Raw genomic sequence first — 21,901 nt, 5'->3', positions numbered from 1 at the left:
CCGTCTAGGTATAGCTGTCTACAGAATCCTCTGTGAAATGGACCCTACCTATTAAAGATCTCGATGCTCAGAATAGTCAAAATGAATGTCCATCTTACCCTTGACCCCTTACAGAACTTGATCTCACCAACACTTCTCTATGATCAAGTAGACAATATTTTAAATCCTACTACAAGGATGGTAGTTAGTCTTCCAAGACAAGGTGGTGGAGAACATGTCCATCAGACAAGGTTCTTCAAATAGCACCACATCAGCAGGTCTTAGCAGGACCCAAATAGCAAGTGGGACATATTTAAACCCACTGGTGCAGTACAAATGCCCTCTGTCTCTGAATGAAGGAAAAAAATCCATAGGTTCAAACACCTATAATGTAAGGAGCAAGAGAGAATTCTATATTGACAGATAAAAATCGCAGCTTGTATATTCACCCAGAAGAGAAGCCATCTTAGCACTTCAAAGAGATAAGCTACAAGGGTGCCTTCAGGCGGACCAATATTTTCCTCAAATTGGATTTCTCTAATCCCTGAACTGTGACCAGAAAAGACTTCAGCCTGGAAAATTGATTTTTCAGCTACACTTCCTGAGGACTCACCAGAGCCACAAAGTAAAAGAAACAATCATTCTTCTTTGTCCACTGCATTGATGAAATGAAATCACATGGTGTTTTTATACCCACCCGTATAACTGAGAAATGGTCTTGCAATTGGTTACCTCTTCATAGTTAAAATATTACATTCACTATGGGAGGAAGGTTGTTTATGTGCCATGTAGGGGGATACCATATATAAGTATTTTGTTCATTTGATTTCTCTTAGTTTTGTTCAATAAATATTGAACTGCCTGGCCAGAGCTTCTTCAAATGCTTCTAGGAACGATGACTGCAAGTACAGTGTGGCCTCAACCTGATGCTTTAGTAGGAACACAAAGACTAATAAAATACAGTCCGGCCCCCAAGGAGTTATAATCCAGAGGCTGTTGCATTGTACAATGATGATGTAAAGAATCAAAATAAAGAATTGTTTTGGTAAAAGTCTGCTGTGCTTTTTTATCTTAATAGTTCTGAGTTTACATTGCTGCATGTCACCATGTGTGGGCTGATACACTAGACATATTTCACAGCCCATCAAAAAAGAACAATGTTGTTAAAGGGCCAAGTGTTCCCCTGGATGCATATCCAACCAGCAGCAGGAAAGCAACCCCTTAAGCATCTTCAAAGGAATAACAACTCCACCAAGAAAAACAGATTCTGAATTATCTTCTCTTAGCACTTCCAGAAGCCAAAGGAGAAGAGTTTTATTTTTTCTCATATTCTCCAGTCTTCTTTGGAGTCCTTCCTAGTTCTTGCTGGGTTTTCACCCATAAATAATTCAACAGGTAAACTGCAATAATGATATGTGTACATGTCATCTGGAGTCATTAATTAAGATTCATTTACATTTTAAAATGTCTCTTACCTATTTTTTATTGACAGAAACTTTTTATTAGTTATTTTTAACTTCCAGCATTAGATTTTCCTTCTTGTCATAAAATTATAGACTCAGCAGCTCAGCCATAGTTTAGCACTATTATTAATTTTCAAACCATGGTGAGTTTTAAAAGATTATTTTCTCTGTCACTTTCCATCTTGAGGTAGTTCTATGTAGCACCAAATACTAGGTAATAACAGGCTTTCTCTCAAAAGTCTGCAAGTTTCTTAGGGACAGGATTTATACAGAATAGATCTATCTTTAAAGTAGTAAAGCACCTGGTAGCAACTAGTTTTTCTTCCATAAATAATGATGTTATATTTATTGTTTCTTCAGCATCTCAAGTCTGTGTAGATTGGTCTCAGACGTTTATAGATCATTGCTGTACTCTACTTTTTAACATCTACTGAATCCTTCTTTAATCTTTAGTTATTCTTTAGTGGGCTCCTCAAATGTTATATGAGAAACAAGGAGATTTGAGTTTCAGGCAGCAGTGGTCTTGACTTTTTAATGAAATTTCACTTATATGGACTTCAATATCCTCCTATGCAAAATCAAGGTGATAGGCTAGGTGGTATATGTGCAAAGTTCCTCCTAGCATTAAAAATCTACATTTTAAAAAAGATTTTATTCATTTATTTGATAGAGAGAGGGAGAACACAGGCAGGGGGAGTGGCAGGCAGAAGGGGAACGAAAAGCAGACTTCCCGCTAAGCAAGGTGCCCTACTTCCTCTCCGGGCTTGATCCCAGGGATCCTGGGATCATGACCTGGGCTGAAGGTAGACACTTAACTGACTAAGCCATCCAGGGGCCCCAAAAACCTACATTTTTATAATGGAATTTCCTAAAACTAGCTTCAGAATATATGCCTATCTTGCCAAGATGTGTTCAAAATGTTCAAAGTTAAAATCATATGAAAAATCAACATAGCACTTAATCATCCATTTAATACAGCATTTAAGTACAGATATCTCCTTAGAAAATGTGTGTAAATATTTTCTTTAGAATATAAAATGTTGTTTTATAAGGGTCACATTATTCTGCAAAATAGATTTTCCAAAGGTAAAACTGGTATCAATAGTCACAGTCTGCAAAGAGATAGATGCAAGCTCAATATTTCAAGACCTTTTTAACAATCAGATTTTTCCAATAAATAAATCAGCTACTTGCAGGGTATTGGGTTAACCTCTCCAGGGAATTAAGGCAGACTCCAACTAATCACTTGACATTAATGACAAATGTCATTAGGTAAGATCTGTAAAGTTCCTTCAAATCCTAATATGTGGGGTATTAAGACACAAGCAGAAGTCTGAATTTATTTTTAAAAAATCAATCTCTTTCCAACAATCAGATGTACTAGCAGATATAAAAGTCTTTCATCATTTTTTTTATACTGCTCAGCCATTAAGATACAGCCATTTTATAGATCAGATAAGTATCTGGCCGAGCTCATATAATAAGCTGGATTCATGATGTTTTACCCTAGAGGAAAAAATCAGATGCAATGGGTAGAACCACAGTCCACTGTCTGGTAGGTTTGAAGGAGAGATAACAGTCCTATGAATTTGAAATAGACATTATCACCTATATACAAAGTCATTCCTACATAAATGCATTAAAGACATGGAGAAACCATGGCCCTGGCAGATTAAACTTTTATTATCCAGAGAAGCAGTTACTTTATGGATCACAGACTCCTTTGAAACTCCAACAAAGCAATGGACACAGGATTATGAAAACAAGAAAGCATGACAATGGCTACTTCCTCATTCCTTTCCAACTCTACATCATTTATAGTAGACTTAATTTTACAGCCTTACAGTATATGGAGAAATTGGTTTATGTTCCACAAATAATAATGTTATATTTATTGGTTTTTCAGAAATTCCAAATCTTGTTTAAGTTGGTCTCTGGCCTATTGAGATTTAGAGATAGCTTGACTTAAATAAGATCTGGAGTCTATTGTGTTCCAAGCTGAAAGAATTATTGAGAAACTTTATTCCCTATGCCTGCACAAGCACCTGAAAAAATAACTTCAGAGCTCAGAACCAAGGACAAAAGTTGTACTGGGAAGAGACTGGTTCCCAGAAATCAGGAGCCTCTAAAAAAAAGGAAAAAAAAAAAAAAAAAGGATCTTCATATGCTGACGCAAGTGTGCTGGGTTGCTCTGACTCCAGAAGGCAGATGAAGAGGCTAACCCCTGTAAGAAGGAGAGAGCACTGAGTCTAGAAAGACCAGAGATCAGAGAAATTTCCACCAGCCACTCAACAGGGCTTGACAACCTACACAATTATGCACCAATAATGCAGCTACTCTAGTAAATGCTATTCAAAATAGTATAATTGATAGATCTGGACCCAGAAAATTCAAGCAAAATGTCAATTCAGTTAAGAGGGCTCAAAAGCTACAGTTAACAAGCAGACAACGTAATCAGAATAGATATCCTGTGACACAGAACTGCTAGAGGAGATAAACTACGATCTGAACAAAAATAACGCACTTGAGGGTTTTTCAAGTGAAGCATAAAGACTTCATGGAGCCAAAAGATACAATTTCCCAACTTGAACATTCAATAGATGAGTTGAGGGATAAGGCAGTATTGAGACCCAAATTAGTGATTTGGAAGGTCAAGTATAAGAAATCTCAAGTTCTCTTAAAGTACAGAGCAAACTACAGAGATGAAGATAATAAGAGAAAAATAAAACAAGAGAATTAAATGATAGATTAAAAGAATTTAACATGAAAATATTATTAATTCCATAGGAAGATAAGGAACAGATGGAGGAAAAGTAAACAGATAAAAATTAGAAGAAAAATTCCCCATGAAAGGGAGATACCTGAGTCTGCCAATCTAAGGGGCTCAACAAGGGTTAGATTAATGAGAAAAGATATAGAACTAAGCTCACCCTGCTAAACATCTGGAACTCTTAAGATAATTTTTTAAAAATATATTACAAAAGAAAGAATAACTTAGCTAAAGTGAAAATTAAAATGAGATTTATACCAAACAGCTTCAATCTGGTGTAACTAGTAGCGAGTGCCATGGCATCCACAAGACTACTAAAAAAGAAAAAGAAAAAAAAATGACTAGGGACACCTGGGTGGCTCAGTGGTTGAGCATGTGCCTTCTGCTCAGGGCATGATCCCAGGGTCCTGGGATTGAGTCTGCATCAAGCTCCCTGCAGGGAGCCTGCCTCTCCTCCTGCCTGTGTCTCTGCCTCTCTCTCTCTGTATCACTCATGAATAAATGTATGAAATCTTAAAAAAAAAAAAAAAAAAGACTGTAATCTCAGAATTCTGTAGCCAAACAATATAACAATTACTGGTTGAGCTTAAATAAAAATATTTTAGGACATACAGGACTTCAAAGAATATATCACCTATATATTATATTTGACGAAAACACTGGAGAAAATTTCTTAACCAAGGAAAAGATCAACAAATGTTAGTTATTAGTAGTATTGCTCCTAAACTACCTTGTGCAAAACAAAGTAATTAGGTAAGAGAAGGAATGGTAAAATCAATCCAAATATAACAATAAATGGGATAGGAAGAACTTTCAAATTAATAAGGGGGAAGAGTGGACAGATGAAATGGAAACTTGATCAAAGCAATAAAAATAAAATAAAATATGAAAATAAAAACAGAATCTAAGGGGCGCCTGGGCGGTGCAGTTGGTTAAGTGTGGGACTCTTGGTTTCAGCTGAGGTCATCATCTCAGGGTCGTGATCTTAGGGTCATGAGAAGGAGCCCCATGTGGAGCTTCATATCTGTTTAAGACCCTCGCCCCTTCCTCTGCCATCCCCCTCTCTAAAATAAATAAATACATATTTAAAAAAATAAAAATAGAATCTAAGCAATATAGAGACTCTAATATTGGCTGGGGGAGGGGAGCCCAGCTGTATTTAAAGGAAGTGATCTTTAAAATTTTTAATAAAAAGACAAAGAGATGTCATGTAAGAGACACCAAATAAAAAATGGGGGGGGGGCGTGGAGAGGAAGAGGAGGGTAAAACACAAATTATCATTAAATATACTATGAGATAAAAATGCATGTAACATAAATAGCAAATATAATCAATTACTGTATGATAGTGACCAAAAAAAAAAAATGTGTATATGCAACTGTCATAAATTTGTACGTAACAACCAAAAGAACTGCTAACTCACAAACCCAAAACTTTTAAAAGTGCATGGATAGCTTAGAAAAAAGTGCAATTATTTCGGGAGTCTTCAATATGTTTCTATTAGAATTAGACACATCTAGTGAACATAAACATGTGTCATACTAAAATTGAATATTACTATTTCATTTAATGTGAATTAATATATACATGGAATTATATATTCCTCAAAAGAAATAGAATTTTAGTAAATGTCTATTCAGGGAATATTTACAATAATTAATAATCTTGTTCACAAAGACATGATCAACAAAATTCTTTTAAAGACCAGGTCACATTCTCTGAGCATAATCCAACACCATTAATTTTTTTTATAAATTAATATATCTAGAAAAAACATAATTCAGGCAATAGACAAAGGGCTAATATTTATAATATTAAAAGGGCTCTTATAGGGATCCCTGGGTGGCTCAGCGGTTTAGCGCCTGTCTTTGGCCCAGGGCGCGATCCTGGAGTCCTGGGATCGAGTCCCACGTCAGGCTCCCGGCATGGAGCCTGCTTCTCCCTCGGCCTGTGTCTCTGCCTCTCTCTATGTCTATCATAAATAAATAAATAAATCTTTAAAAAACAAAGGGGAGGGGCTCTTATAAATTGACATCAAAAAGATGTTTTCTATGAGGATCCATAGAAAAAAAATGGCAAACCATTTGAATGAACACTCACAGAAAAGACATCTAAAAGCTTAAAAATGTGGGAAACAGGCTCAAATCCACTGATTATCATCAACAGGAAAAGAGTGAATATATTATTTTACATATTATTGTAATATGTATTATGTCCCATGTACATAGAAAGACATGCAGAATTTAAAACAATGAATTAGACTCACCATTTTACTCAGAAGAATTCCCATTGCACAATATTGAAAACCAAGATAGGCAAGTCCAATGAAAGAAAGTAGACTAGTGATCACCTAAGGCTGAGGGTAGGATTGGGTGCAACTGCAAATCACAGTCATATTGAGATGATAAAAATGTCCTAAACCAGATTATATGATGACTGTATAATTAAATAAAGTTACTAAAAATCATTGAGCTGTGCACTTGAACTTGGTAAGTTTCATGTATATAAATCATATCTCAATAAATTTGAAAAAAAATAAAACTTAAATAGCCACCTGTGGCTAGTTGCTACCATAAAATTTTATTTAAAACAAAAAAGGAGAATGCAGGAAAGTAGGAATAACATGGTGCCATTTTTACTTTTTATGCAAAATAAATAATTGATGGAAATAAAAAGAAGAGCAACCAAGCATTAAAATAAAAGAAAAACAAAAGATTGCACTAAAAATAGAATATATATAACATCTTTGCATTTATATAAAGTGATATGCATCACTGCATTTATATAAAATGGTAAACATGTAGGGTATATTCATAAATGTTAAGATACCTATAATTAACTTTAAAATACTTCAGCATAGAGAATATAGCATTATGAATGTACAAATAAGTTTATGATTCCCCTCTAGGGATATTCTGTTGCCCTAATTATGCATCCACAGTCCAGTTGAAAGTTATATAGATTTTTAACAGAAGTCCATAAACCAAAAGTGGCCATTACAGGTGCTTCTATTTTCATTTTCTTGATCATTGCCTGAACATAAAAAATACTGGAAAAGGACTTTTACTAGTACGATTGTTGGCCTGCGAATTAGCATGGCAAGTGTTAGAACTGGGCTCTCACTGGCAAAATTAAAGCTATTTTAAAAATGCATTTTGACTAAAACACTTTAAGATCCCTCCTCTCTCAAATTCCCTACATGCACAAGACATAAGAACACAGCCACGTGTGGCCTGAAACCTTGGGAAGGTATTGAAGCTTGACCAACGAGCAGTCCTATATCCGGCCATTGGAAATCAGTGTGACTTATGAGAACGCCAAAACCACGCCTCCAGAAAAACCATCATACCACCCTCAGGTGCACCTTTTTATACAAAGTAGAGGTTAAAACACCTAAAAGGATAGAAAACTGGACTTTGTCAAGCTAATAGAAACAGGTTATATAAGTTGTTTTTTGCCTGCTTATTTATGTTCGATTATTTAATAAATCCATGTGTGGAAGAATTTATTTATTATTTATTTATTTATTCATTCATTTATTTATTTATTTATTTTTAAGTGTGGAAGAATTTAGACGGATAATCCTTTCATTATAGTCTAGTAGTTAAATTTAGGGTGCATCGAACCCTCATCACATCCAATTACATTTTGTACTACTCTTTCCAGCCAAAAGAACCTACAAGCTGTATGGAGCCAGATTAGTTTGTGTCAGTTCGCAACAACAAATAAGGATACCTTTAAAAAAGAGAAATGTCGGACTTAGCTCTTCATGGAAAGAACTCTAGCTGTACGTATACACAAAGTTTTCATGCTCACTTCGGACTGCCGGTAGGTAAGCATTTGAAATGCAAATACAGACATGTCTATTCAAATGTGAACATGTCTAGTCCAATTGTGAAACTTGAAGGACACGCGTAGGATCCCTGATTCAGTCCAGTTGATTCCAGCACACCTTTGGAAGTGAACCTGCACCCGTGGACTGCAATGCAAGGTCAGCAGTTACCTGGCCACGGGGTTGCAGCTTCTATTGTGCTAGCAGAGATGAGTGAGTGCGCCTCTCCCTAGCGGGCTGTTGACCACGGGCTGCTAGCAGAGTTAGGACTTCACCCTGGGCAAGCCACTCTAGGCGTTTCCTTTATTGTTTAGGAATTTGGGAAACAGAAACATGAACGAAGGAATAACTAGAAACTTCATCTCACTGGCAAACAGAGAGTACAAGAGGCGATCCTAAGAAATTAAACAAATCAAATTAGACAGGGCAGGGACAAGAGACCTGGGAAGGCATAATTGGAGATTTTGACTTAATTGAAATGAGAACACCAAGAGAGGCTTTTGAGGAGCTCAATGGGTGACCTTTATCCACAAAAGTTACTGAGAAGAAAAAATAACTCTGGCATTTTGGAACTAATAGAAGGCAAGCTAAGGGTGGGGGTTGGCTCTGAAAGCGCATAAGAGGAAAACAGAAGCGACCGTGGCTGAACAGGAAGCTGTGAAAAATAGAAGAAAATGGAAGTATATTTAAGACGTATTTTTAAAGAATCTACAAGATTTGTTGATAATGAGGCTATGAAGGACAAAAGATGGTTTCCCACTGACGGAAGGTAACGCAAATATACAATCCATTCATACATCAATACCAGATGAATCTTCTAAAAATGTTACATCCAACTGCTCCCTTTCTGTCCCTTTGAGGGAAAGAACCTTATTCTAGAATCTTAGAATAAGGTCTCAGTTCCTTATCTTAAAATTTAAAATTTTTCATAGTGTGGTCCCAAACTATCTTTCTAAACAGTATGCTTAAAAAATGATTCTGATTGCAAACGGTTTATGTTTTTCCTTTCTAGAACTCAGAAGAAAATTTTGATTTGATTAATTAATTTGATAAATTGATTAATCAGAGCAAGACTTTCTCTTCATCCCACCATCCCCATTCTAGGTCTTCCACCTATATTCCAGGGTGGGAAGAAGTACAGGGGTGAGAGGCAGAGAGGTTGATAGACACCCTTGGCCTCACGGTGGGACACCGTGCGTGTGGGATGGGTACTCAGGCCTGGGCAGTCGCAGTACAGAGGAGCTGAGCAGAAGGCTATGGCCCTGTGCTGGCCTCCCCGGAGACCATCTCCCTCTTCACCAGTTTTTTATTTCTTCGTTTCAGTCTCCTGCCAGTGGAATCCCAACCCCCTTTACCCCAACTTCCGGATACTTTTCAACTCATTCCTCTCGGTGTGAATCCGGATCTTTTGTATCACATTTACTTTGCCTACTGACGGAGTATTTGCTGCCCACCTGGCTCTTCAGGGGATCACTCCACCCTTGCTTCCAGTTCACAGTGCCAACTGTAGGAAAGAAAAAGGCCTTTGGGGTACAAATAAAAAGAGGAAGTCACAAAAATAACTTTGAAATAATAGACTGACCTGCCATGAAGTTAGTTCATCCTTCCCGGTCCTGACAGATTCATTCTCAAGCAAGAATCTTTGACTGTTCCGGTAGCGTCTTCATTTACTTGGCGTGTCTAAGCCACGTTTCTCCAATTCAGCTTTTTCACTGTCTCATTTCCAGTTACTTTTATTACTATTCTTCTTCAAACCTCAAGCTCGATGGCCACACTCTAAACACCTTTATCCCTACAACATCCTACCCCTAAGTATAACCACCCTGACCAGTGTCTTATCTCTTCAGTGTGCTTGCTAGTCCCTCTCATTATTCCTGCTTTGCCACTTTTCAGGGACTTCTTGGTCCTTGATCTCATCCCTCTTTGCTCTCAACTTTCTCGCCCCCTCCTAACTTCTCTCCTTCCCAGCCTACTTTCTAGAACACATTATTCAGCCACTCTGTTGCCAAAATTACTTTCCTTATCCTGTTTTCCTTCTATCATATCTCTGTGCTGAAGTGAATCCCAACTCTCCTACATCCTGAAGGTGGCTTTTTCCATGTTTACCCCTAGACTGCTAATCCATCATTCCTATAGAAACATCACACAACTACTTAGACTTGATACCATTAAAAATTCATGACCTCAAACTTTAACTGTCCAGCAATCCTGCAGTTCTTCTCTAGGCAACTCTCTCTCCTCTTTTCTACAGTGACTATCTTTAAATTCCTCTACCTTCCTTAAAACTCTGAACTTGATGCTACTCACTTCCCTCTCAGAAAATGCCCTGACCTGCTATTCATAAGGAAAATAAAAATTTTCAGTGTGGAATTACCTCAATTCCTCCACAAAACCCTACAAACTCATCTGCTTCTGAATATATACTGAATGCTAATTAATTGCAGAAATTCATATCAGTTCTCTCATTCCATTAGGTTCTTTGAGCCCCTTCTCAGGAGTGTTGTCCCACTGTGGGGCCAAGAGTGTTCAGCTGAGGACGCCCCTCTGCAGACGGTTGGAGGGCAGAGTGCTCACCTGATGACCTGCTCTCTGTGCATTCCAACCTACACGCTGTGATATTTGCCCTAGAATTTATAATCTGCCCCCACCCCACACATTACCATCTTCCCAATAATATTTAAACATTCTCCAATCGGGAAAATAAAATCCTATAAACCCAGCCCCAAAACACCTCTCAAGTCAGTCTGTCTTCTCTCGTCTCCACACCACTCTTCTAGCCAAGATTTCTCATATTACTCACACCTCCCCTCGGGTCCAAGTGCCCCTCCCCTCAATTTATCCTCAAACCACAGCCAAGGTAGTTATGAAATCACAAATGTGATTATGTCATGCTCCTTCTCAAACACTCTTAGTGATTTTCCAATGTTTTTAAGATAAAGTGCAGACTTCCTTGGAAAGCCTATCACTATCAACAATAATCACAATTAATATTTACTGGACACATACCGTATGTTAAGCATTAAGCTAGGTGCTTCACATATCTCAACTTTCCAATCTTCACCAAAATGTGACAACATTGGTATAGCATCATGCTCAAGTTATAAATAATAAAATTCAGACTAAATGAAATAACAAGACTTCACGGACATTGAGCCAATGTTCAAACTCAACTCCACCTGTTTTTCTGCCTAAGAACTTTCCATTATATCATAATTCCAGTCATTGTTATGGCCTTCTAGTTATCTTTGTGGCTCAACAAAAGCTGACATTAAAAAAAAAGGTTGGTGTGTGCATGTTTTCTTTTTCAAAATATTTTACAAGTTTCCCCAAATTGAAGCAAAGACAGGTAAATTAATTTGTCGAAGATCACACATTTAGTAAGTGGCAGAGCCCTAAAATCAGGCAATCAATCAGATAATCTGGTCTTGATCTATATGATAGAAATACTGCCCTCCTTCCTTTATTGAATATAAATTTCCAAGGGGGCATGGGTTTCCGGATGCTACCTGAAATCCCCATGAGATCAAGCAGAAGATTTCAGATAGTAGGTTAGGTATGGCTGGAGCCAACCAGAGAGGTAGCTATGATCTTTCTTGCTTAGCCATCACTGTCATCCTCGTGGCCTCATTTCCCTTCCGCATGAAGGCACAGCACTCCTAGTGCTCACAACAGTGAAGCCAGTTATTAACAGCAATGGGTGACGTTTGCTGAAAATTGGTGTTTAGCAAAACAATAAGACATAACCACTCATTCCAGACTAGTGTTAGAAGTACAGGACTGGATGCCAAGCTTGACTTGAATTCCAGGGGCAGCCACCTGCAAGGGCAGCAGGATTAGCTAAGAGTGATCATATTACAAGGGGCTAAAGCCGCTTAGTTGAGGCAGAAATCTGAAGTCAATTGTCAAAGCCAGGTTGAGGGCCAGAGGAGTCAGTAATCACTCCTAGATGAGAGGCTACAGTACAGCCATAGAGAAGTTAAGAGTGAGACAGTGAAACAAAACATGGTAGTCAAGAATGGAGTGTGGGGGTAGGAGACAGAGGACTACGGCCAGGTGGTTCTACCGCAGTGCTACGCATGGTCCCTTTGCCGGTTATGATAGAACAAATGAGGCATTCTTGCTCCGGGCTATACCAGGTTTCCTTGATAGTTCCTCTCTTTGACACCATCTACCTCATTCTATGTGCACATATTTATTAAGCATCCGAACTGAGAGCTCTGCCACGTAATGGATTCAGGGAAGGGACAATCGAGGATAGGATGTCAATACTGAAACCATCTTGTTAAACATGATATCTCTGGACTGCTAAGGTGAAAGTAGAGAGAATAGAGCCAGTGTGACTTGTACAACTTTGGGGGGTTATAAGACCTTTGCTTTTCCTTTTGAGCTAAATAACACAGTATCTCAAATCATTTATCTGCAAAATGGGACTGGTATTAATCTTATGGAATTCTTAAGAAAATTAGATGAGTTCATGTATGTAAAACACTTAGATGGTACTTGGCATAGTATGCAGGAGAAATTAAAAGAAAAACTCTAAAGCACACCATCCATACTTTTAAATATTTCCCACATCCTTCATAACTGACAGCTCATTCTAAAAAGCGGAGGCATCATCACAAGAGACAAGAACCAGCAACTGTGACCTTTACCTCAATTTAAGACATTTATCCAATAATGTGGTGAGTCTTATTCTGTATCTCACCCCCTGGAGAGCTCTTGGCATCTTGTATCACAGAATCCTGAGCCATGAGCAGTGAGAAGATCCCTTACAGAGAGCTAGGTGCTCTGCCCATCAGATACTGAGATATCACCTCCCTCCCATGCAGCTTTGATAAACAGCACGAAGTGATATTAATCATAAAAATCACAGCTCAAAAGGTATCATAATCACAAAAGCAGCCCAAAGTGAAAGAGAAAAGAAGGTGTTAGAGAGTGAGAAGAGCCCAGAAGAACAAATGGAAGGACAACACAGGTCACTCCAAGCTATCCAAAGACTTGAATGGGTTGGGCATGATTTTGTTTTTTTAAATCTCTTTTTAACTTTTCCCAGGGTAGGATATTGAATGAATGAAACTAGCAAGCACTTTGACTCATGATAGGACTTCTTACCACTCCATCAGCGCTGACTCAAAAAGGTGACTGGTGTCCAATTTGGCTTTGCCTTTACCTACAAGACAGCAGATGGGTTCCAAGAGAGACTTTCTGGGAGACCGCAGGCAGGACCCCACGTGGTAGTTCAAGAGCCTAACAAGTTAATTCTAGCTGGGGCTTCCTCACATATCAATAACTTGAAAATAAATTATTAGTATCCGTCTTCTGGGAATTTAGGGGAAATAATTTTTTCCTCAGGTCTCTATAGATTTTACTTCCCGTTCCATTATCTTTCAGATTTTAGTTTACTTCTACACAGGTGGTTCTTCTTTGGTTTTACATTTTCCTCACGTGTGCTGTGAACACACACAATGGGCTTCAAACCAGAGCATTTGATCTCTCCCTGTGCTTAACTTTCTGGGAAGATGTCACAATTGCCCCTTCATAGTAATCAAAGGGCACTTCTATCTCTTCCTCAGAAAAATCACAGCTCTCAGGTGGGGAGGCAAAGGGAAATGGTACATCTTTCACATCCTTGGTTCAGTTATGAGAGTGAGAAGAGATAAAAGAAGATGAAAACAGGCTTCAAAACACGCAGAAAACTCCTGTCTTTACAAAGGAAGAAAATGGTGGCATTCAAAACACTACAGAGCAATGTAAGCAATCCTTCTAACTCCCAAACAAATAAAAGACCTTTCACAAAAGAAATCTTATGTGACCTGAGACAATAAACCCCTATACAGTTCAGCAGTCGGTTTTATAGCTTAAACAGTCAAGCTTTGTCTTCACACATCCACAAATCTGGTACTTGGAACTTTCCAATACCTATTGTGTTCAAATTATTGCTACCCTATAATTTTCTTGATCCCATTCACCTGAAAATAGAAGGTAAAGGTACCCTATGTTAAGCAACCTGACTTTCCTTCATAGCAGCCATTTAAAACAAGAGGGGCTGAATGTTATATATATGTGGTCTTTTAAGAACTTCCTAGACTTACATGAGAAATGTTCTATTCTGGGCAAGTAGAAATCAATGATAAATTCATGATATGTTTTGTTTATTTGTTTTTTAATTAACAAATTTTAATTATTTTTATTTTTTTTTTTTACAGGGGGAACAGGTGCAGAGGGAGAGGGAGAAAGAGAGAGAGAGAGAATCCCACTCATGCTCCACATCCAGCATGGAGCCAGAGCACATGAGGCTCAATTTCACTACCCTGAGATCATGACCCAAGCCAAAACCAAGAGTCAGAAGCTTAGGTGACTGAACTTAATAAGATCTTAAGAAGAACTGTCAACTTAAATAAAAGCTTACCAGCAAAAAAGAAAGAGGCCAAACAGCTGTAATGGAGATGGTGTCAGAACTGGAGACTGGAGGTCAGGCAACCCCGGGAGGAGCTCTGACTTGGGTAGTAGGTGTCAGCACTAACTTGGAGGGAACACCAGGGCAAAGTGGGTGATGGGGAGTGGCAGATGGAGCAGGTGGATGTTAGTGCCAGAGCATGTGGCATTTGGCAGCAGGACTGGTGATGATTGTCATCAGAGACATAATCGATAAGGTGAAGTCCCCGCAAGTAAGGGTATGCTGTGACGGGTATCTGGGACGGTGACCAACCACAGACAAGACTGGCAGTCACGGGAGAACCTTAGCTCCTGTTGTGTAGCGGTGAGATTCTGGTGACTGCAGGAAAGTGGAAGGAGCAAGTGATAGTTCCAAAACAGAAACCAACAAACAAAACCCTGTGACCATTACCAACCACCACCACCAGCAGGTTCACCCAAGGAGCACAGAGGGCCAGTCCTCTGTCCATGATTAAATCAATCATGTCATTCATGAAGCACTAGCCTCAATTGACAGATGAGGAAGCTTAATTACTCAGTCTTCCCAAATTCTCTTAGCTGGCAAGTGTCACAGGCAGATTTTTCCAAAGTCAAACGTACTGGGCTCCAAAACTCTCAAACCCTGTAATTTATGCTTCCACGCTAGAAGAACAGAGGCACAGGGAACTCAGCAAACACAGAACAAGGCTGTGGTTATAAGATGTTTGCATTTGTGTAGCATTTTCACAGCTTTAAACATGAGGAAACTGGAGCCCGGACGGCTAACTGACCTGTTGAAGATGACACAGCCAAGGAACCTAGAGCACTCTAGAACCTGCTGTGTACTTTTCGCTTGAAGGCATGGTCTTAGGGTCAAGATAGAAACCTAGACTTTCAAGGACCCAGCAGACCAGTGAGGCTGATTGGAACATTAAGTCACCCTAAGTAAGGCACGCTTACAAGAATAGAGGAAGGGGACATTTTTGAGACCTTGGTTTAGGCAGAGTTCTTAAATAACACCAAAGGCATAAACCATAAAATAACAATAGTTAAATTGGGCTTTATTAAAAAAAAAAAAAAAACTTTTAAACCATTTTAATCCATGAAAGACACTGTCCATAGTATGAAAAAACAAGCCATATTAGAGTTTATTCACAATCACATATCTGGCCAAGAGCTTGTGTCAAGGATGTGTAAAGCACTCCCATTAATTAAAAAGAAATATTTTTAAATGGGCACAAGATTTCCATAGACACTTCCGCAAAGATCTACAAACGGAAAATACACTCAACATCACTGGCCATCAGGAAAGCAAAACTGTAAGTCCCGATGAGATACCATCACACATCTATTTGAACAACAAAAAGCAAAAGGACTGACAACCTCAAGTCTGGCGAGGATGGAGCAACTGGGTGCTCACACCCTGCTGGCTGGGGTGCACAACGGTAGAGCCACATTGGAAGACAGTTTGTTTCTTGTATAGCTAAACATACATGTGCCCCCTGACCCAGCAATCCTACTCATCAATATTTATACAAAAGAAATGAAAACTTAAATTCACAAAAACTGCGGCTGTCTAAAGCATTTTATTCATAATAGCTAAAAAAAAAAAACAAAAAACCTGGAAACCAGCAAAATGTTCCTCCTGGTAAAAACTGTTGTACATATATTCAATGCCATACTACGCAGCAATGAAATATCAAACTATTGATATTTTCAACATGAATGAATTGCAAATGCATGATACTAAAGGAAAGAGGCCCGACCCAAGGACTATACCCTGGATGGACTCATTTATGTGACATTCTGGAAAAGACAATGACCCTCAGCCAGAGTACAGATCAGTACTTGCCAGGGATTAGACGGGTTGACTACCAGGAGGCAGCACAAGGATAGCTCTTTCTTTTATGATGAAACCCTGTGTCTCTTGATTATGGTGGTAGACACCAGATCCTACATATTTGCAAAACTCAGAGCCCTAGACACACACACACACACACACACACACACACACACACACAGTTGACTGTAAATCAGATAAATTTCTTAAAAAGAATTTAAAAAAAAACTGTGTATGTGTGTGTAAAGAGAAAAGGAGAAAGACTATGCCGAAAGACAGATTTCACATGAAAGTTGGAAAGCGTGGGCCTCTCCCACGTGGTGTGTCTTGTGCACAGCAGCCCTTCAATAAGCATTTGTTAAGTCAAAATGAGAAACTGAAAGAAGAGCAGAGGACACAAGTTACCTCAAACTAACTTCATTTGCAAAATATAAATACCAAAATTAAACAATTAGTGCCATTCCTAATTGTCTCAGTAATGATTCAGATCAAGATATTTGAACTTTTACCATTCTCTACACACCAATCTTGGAGAGTTACATAAAAGCAACAAAATCGATTCAATTAATTTATTAGCATATTTAAAATTCAGAATGGCCATTGGTCATTTTTATTGTCACTTAAAGTTACAAAGTAGCAATTTGAAAAGTGTAACAGTGAAAAGAAAGGATAAGACTTATATGTAGGGATCCCTGGGTGGCGCAGCGGTTTAGCCCCTGCCTTTGGCCCAGGGCGCGATCCTAGAGACCCGGGATCGAATCCCACATCGGGCTCCCGGTGCATGGAGCCTGCTTCTCCCTCTGCCTGTGTCTCTGCCTCTCTCTCTCTCACTGTGTGCCTATCATAAATAAATTAAAAAAAAAAAAAAAGACTTATATGTAGTATGTATAATTATGATTTTCTGGACATATTAAAATTCATCTTTATTATAATCGATGAATATGTAATATAGAACATTACATTAGAAGAACAATGTGGGCACAATGAAAGTATATCAAATGAATAATATTTAATAGGCTGAGTGAATTTTATATTTTATTTTTAAATCCAAATGTTTTTAGAATGATTCAACAATACTTTAAAAAAAATAAACCACCTGTAAAGAATACAAATTATAGTCATTATCATGATTTGTTTTAAAAACAGGCCATTACAGCTAAATAAGTTTCATAAGAAGGAATCAAGTACAATTCAAAAAGCAAAAGAAAGTATTGAGAAAACCATCTAAGTGTGGTATTAGTGGACATGTTTCACTTCTGAATATAGATAAATATTAAATGAAATTATCTTTTTAAAGTATAAACTTTTATGAGATTATTCCAATTAAAAAATAGTCACAGCTGTTTAGTACAAAAAAAAGTCTGATAGTACTCACTGACATGCACAGAATTGCAAAAATAAGGTATTCTAGTGAAATGAAAGGTAGGTACATTTTATTCAACTTCAAGACACTTGTGTATTCCCTAAGCTTATGCTTGTTTAGTAGGAAGCAAGAATCAGATTAATAATGCAGCTATCCTCAGCCCTGAAAGCGGAGTAGAAAATGCTTTTTTTTAATTATATCGCTTTGCAATTATCTACTCCAAGTTAACTTTTACTTTGCAACATGAAACACTATTTTCAAGATAATCAATGCAATCTCACATATTAATACTTAAATTGCAAACGTTCTGGTAGCCACTTGATGTGGGCCTACTTAAACAGTGCAGGCACAAAGATACGGACTTAAATCCAACACATTTTTTGTCCAGAATAATTAGTGCAATGTTTGCCCCTAGGCCAGTAATGCATTTTAGGGTGATTATTACTACTACTTTCCTAGAAGCTCAATATATATTTGCGATAAGAATGGTAAGAATGGATCATACAAAAGTTATTTTATCTCAGATATAAGCTTAAATATTTGGAGAAAATGTTAAACCTTCTGTCACACACCCAAGATGATGATAAATTATTCTCAATAGATTGTAGAAGGTGCCACAAAGCTAGTACAACTTTCCTCCAATAAAAGCTCCTCTAACCTGATTTACTTATCTTCTGTCTTTGTCTCTAAAAGTAGTTGATGACCATGTATCCGGACAGTGACAAAATGTTGACTTTATCGAAAATCACAGATTCTTCATCTTTGTGTATTCAGCACACAGCACAGTGACCGGCCCACACAGCACACTGGAATAAAAGTTTATGGAATTTTATGGAAATATAAATGAATTCTACATTGTAAGACCTAAGCAAAATTATGCTCTTAGGATATCATGTGGAAGTCAGTTTTCAATAAAATGGGGTTGGGTTGGAGGTATTGGGAATATTCTCCTACACTGCATGTGTGAATAAAAACCTATACAAATTTCCTGATGGCAATTTAACAAGATCTTTTTTATTTAACAAGATTTTTTAAAATTTAATAAGATTTTTTTTAAAAAACCTTAAAAATGTGCATATGCTCTGCCCTAATATTCTATTTCTAGGATTTAATATACAAATATTTGCATGTGTTTTTAATATAAGCAAAAAGCTGGAAATAATCTCCTAAATATATAATAAAAAATAAGTGGTTAAATAAATTTGACAAAATCACACATTGAAATATCTTTCAGACCATTAAAAATGATGCTGTGTTTTAGGGAAACTTGTTAATTTGCAGAGTGTAGAGTGTAATCTCAATTTCTGTACCAATATACACATGTGCATTTATATACAGAAAAGGGATACACACATTAAGTTGTTCTTTATGGTTATCTCTGGATGGTAGATCTGATTTTCTTGGGTTTTGTCCTTATCTGATTCTTATAATTTTCCAATGGTAGACCCATATTGCTATTAGCAAAGGAAGATGCAAGTAAGAATGTGAAAAACAGATGCTTGGAATGAAATTGTGGCAAGGCCACTCACAACTATCAAAATAACAAGTGCCCCTTCTGACTAACCTGAGTGATTGCTGCTTCTTTACCAGTGCAACCTGCAGCCTTGCTTTAATCTCTTCACCCATCACATAAAACGTACTGAGAAATCCAGTCATCCAGCTGCCCCTGTTTCTTGATAGCAACCAATCCAGACTGAGTTTCTGCTCTGTAATCCAGCCCTAGAATCATCAGCACACACCCACATCCTTTAAGAAGTGCTTCTCAACCCTCCCTTCCCGAGGTGCTTTCATGTCTACACTTGCAGGCATTCTCAGACTCTGTAGCACCCAGTTAAATTAACCAGGCTTTGTGACTGGGTGTGTTCCTGGTGGGCTTTCATTGTTTCAGGTGTTGTAATGATGGTGGTGATGAAAGTGATGCTGGTAGAGGTGGTGGTGATGATGATGCCGGTGATGGTGGTGATACGATGGTGGTAGGGGGAACAGTGGCAGTGGTGGTGGTGGTAGAGATGGAGGTGCGATGGTACGGTGGTAGTGGAGGTGTGATAATGAGGTAGTGGTGGTAGTGGGGTGATGATGATGATGATGGTCATGGTGGGCTAATAGTGCCGGTGATGGTAGTGGTGGTGGTGAGGATGGAGGTGTGATGGTGATGGCAGTGATGGTGGTAGTCATGGTGGAGACAGAGGTGTGATAGTGACAGTGATGGTGGTGGTGTGATGGGGTGCTAGAGTTGGTGATTATACATATCTAGTAGATTGGTGAGCTTTTAATACTAGTAGTATCTGGACCTCAGGAAACCAAAGAAAAATGTTCTTTTATCTATGTTACAACAATACTATAACACGTCCTATTACTCCCAGCGGAATAGAGGCCATATAGTGAAGCAGAGAGTATAGCAGGAGCTAGGGGCTATAGGTCAAGTCTTAGTTTTGCCACTAGTTTAATCTGTTACCTTAAGCAAATCACCCAGCCTCTCAGGACCTCAGTTAATTCACCTAAAAAAAATGAAGGAGTTTACTGGGTTAACTCTTAAAGTAATTTCTCATGTTGTGTAGTTTTGTGTTTGCCCCTTTTCTTCGAGTCATGAGAGTCAGGGGCATAGATGGGATCCTATGTATAGTAGTCTATGTCCACTGCCTGTTTTATAAATAAAGCTTTATTGGGACTTAGCCACACTTGTTTACACATCGTCTACAGCCGCTTTCACATTACAATGACAGCTGAGCGGTTGCAACAGAAATAGCAGGGCTGGAAAAGCCTAAAATACTAATCGTTGGTTCTATGTAGAAAAGGTTTGCTGACCCCTGGCCGATGGTCTCGGTGTATGTTAAACAGGAGTTTAACATGTCTAAGACCTACGTATCTTATTAGCAGAAGGTGTACTTCACAAGGTAGAGACTTCAGCTTATTCTGCTCATGGCTGTATCCTAAGCACCCACGACTGTGCCTAGTACCAAGCAGAGGCTGAAAAAATACTTATTAAATAAATGAATGCATGAGAATGGGTGATTGAGTGAGTGAATGAATGAATGAATGAATGAATTGTAATCTCTGCAAGCCTGAAGTATTTACTCATCAGTAACCTTCCTGCCATGGCATGGTTTTTATTTGCTGTAAAATTTAAACCACGCTCCGACGGGGACATCTATCCGCAATACCCCTCTACGGCATTGTTCGCAGCTTGCCAACGGCACAAAACTCCAACTGAAGTGAATTTCAGCATGAATTTCAAATCCAGTAGCAACATAATACCTGATCCCGCTTAGAAGACGAGCGTGGATTAATAAAGGTAGACTCTTATATTTCTGGAAAAATACTCTTTTTTTCTCCTTTCAGATGATAAAAGAATCAAACAAAAAATAGAAAATAGTTATCAAATATTATAATCCTAGTACTAGTATCCATTATTTTCAGATTTCTAAAAGTAAGTTTTGGTGCTAATAAAAGAAAAGTCATGAGTAAGGCAAAGTCGAAAACTAGGTTTACGGAACTTGCTTTTGGGGGTTTTCATAGACTGGCACCTTCAGTAAACTTTTACCTTCAGAAAAATTTATTCTCTTATTTTTTTTCTTGATAAACAAAAATGTTTCCATCATATTGCATATCGGTTTCATGTTTTGCTTTGTTTATTTTTGCTTATTCATTTACCTTGCAAGTCATCGAAGATGATGTGATAGCTACCAACTAAAAAGCACAGCCTTTGGAATCACAGATCTAGCTCAAATTTCTAGCCCCATCAGTTAGTTATTTGCTCTTGTTAAATTACTTAACGTCACTATGGCAGTTTCCTTATCCTTTAACTGTGGATAATAAAGTTTCCTTTATAAAACTGTTCAGGGCAATAAATAAAATGACACATGTAACAGGCCTAATACCTTTCTCTATGCACAGGTTTGTACTCAAGAATTGACAGCAATGATCATCTCTACCTTGATGTACTGTATATTTAAATTATTGTCGTACATCACATAATCATATTGTAGTATTTGTGGCACATCTCTGAGAAAATTGATTGCAAATTGGAAGAACAAAGTGTTTTAAAGTACTGTCTGATTAAGGTCACTTTTACTTTGGGGTTTAGTTTTCATCTTTTGTAGTGTCAGCAACACCCCAAACATTTTTCCAATTATAAGTCTTTTTTTTTTCTTTGAAAAGAAAGGCTGTTGAATTGTTTCACCAGGATTCTTCCTTAATAATAATGCCAGGGAGATTTGCTCTTCCTTTCTCTCAAAGAGGT

The sequence above is a fragment of the Vulpes lagopus genome, chromosome 17 (genome assembly GCF_018345385.1).
Source record: "Vulpes lagopus strain Blue_001 chromosome 17, ASM1834538v1, whole genome shotgun sequence".
Lineage (NCBI taxonomy): Eukaryota > Metazoa > Chordata > Mammalia > Carnivora > Canidae > Vulpes > Vulpes lagopus.
Note: the sequence above shows the minus strand (reverse complement) of the source record.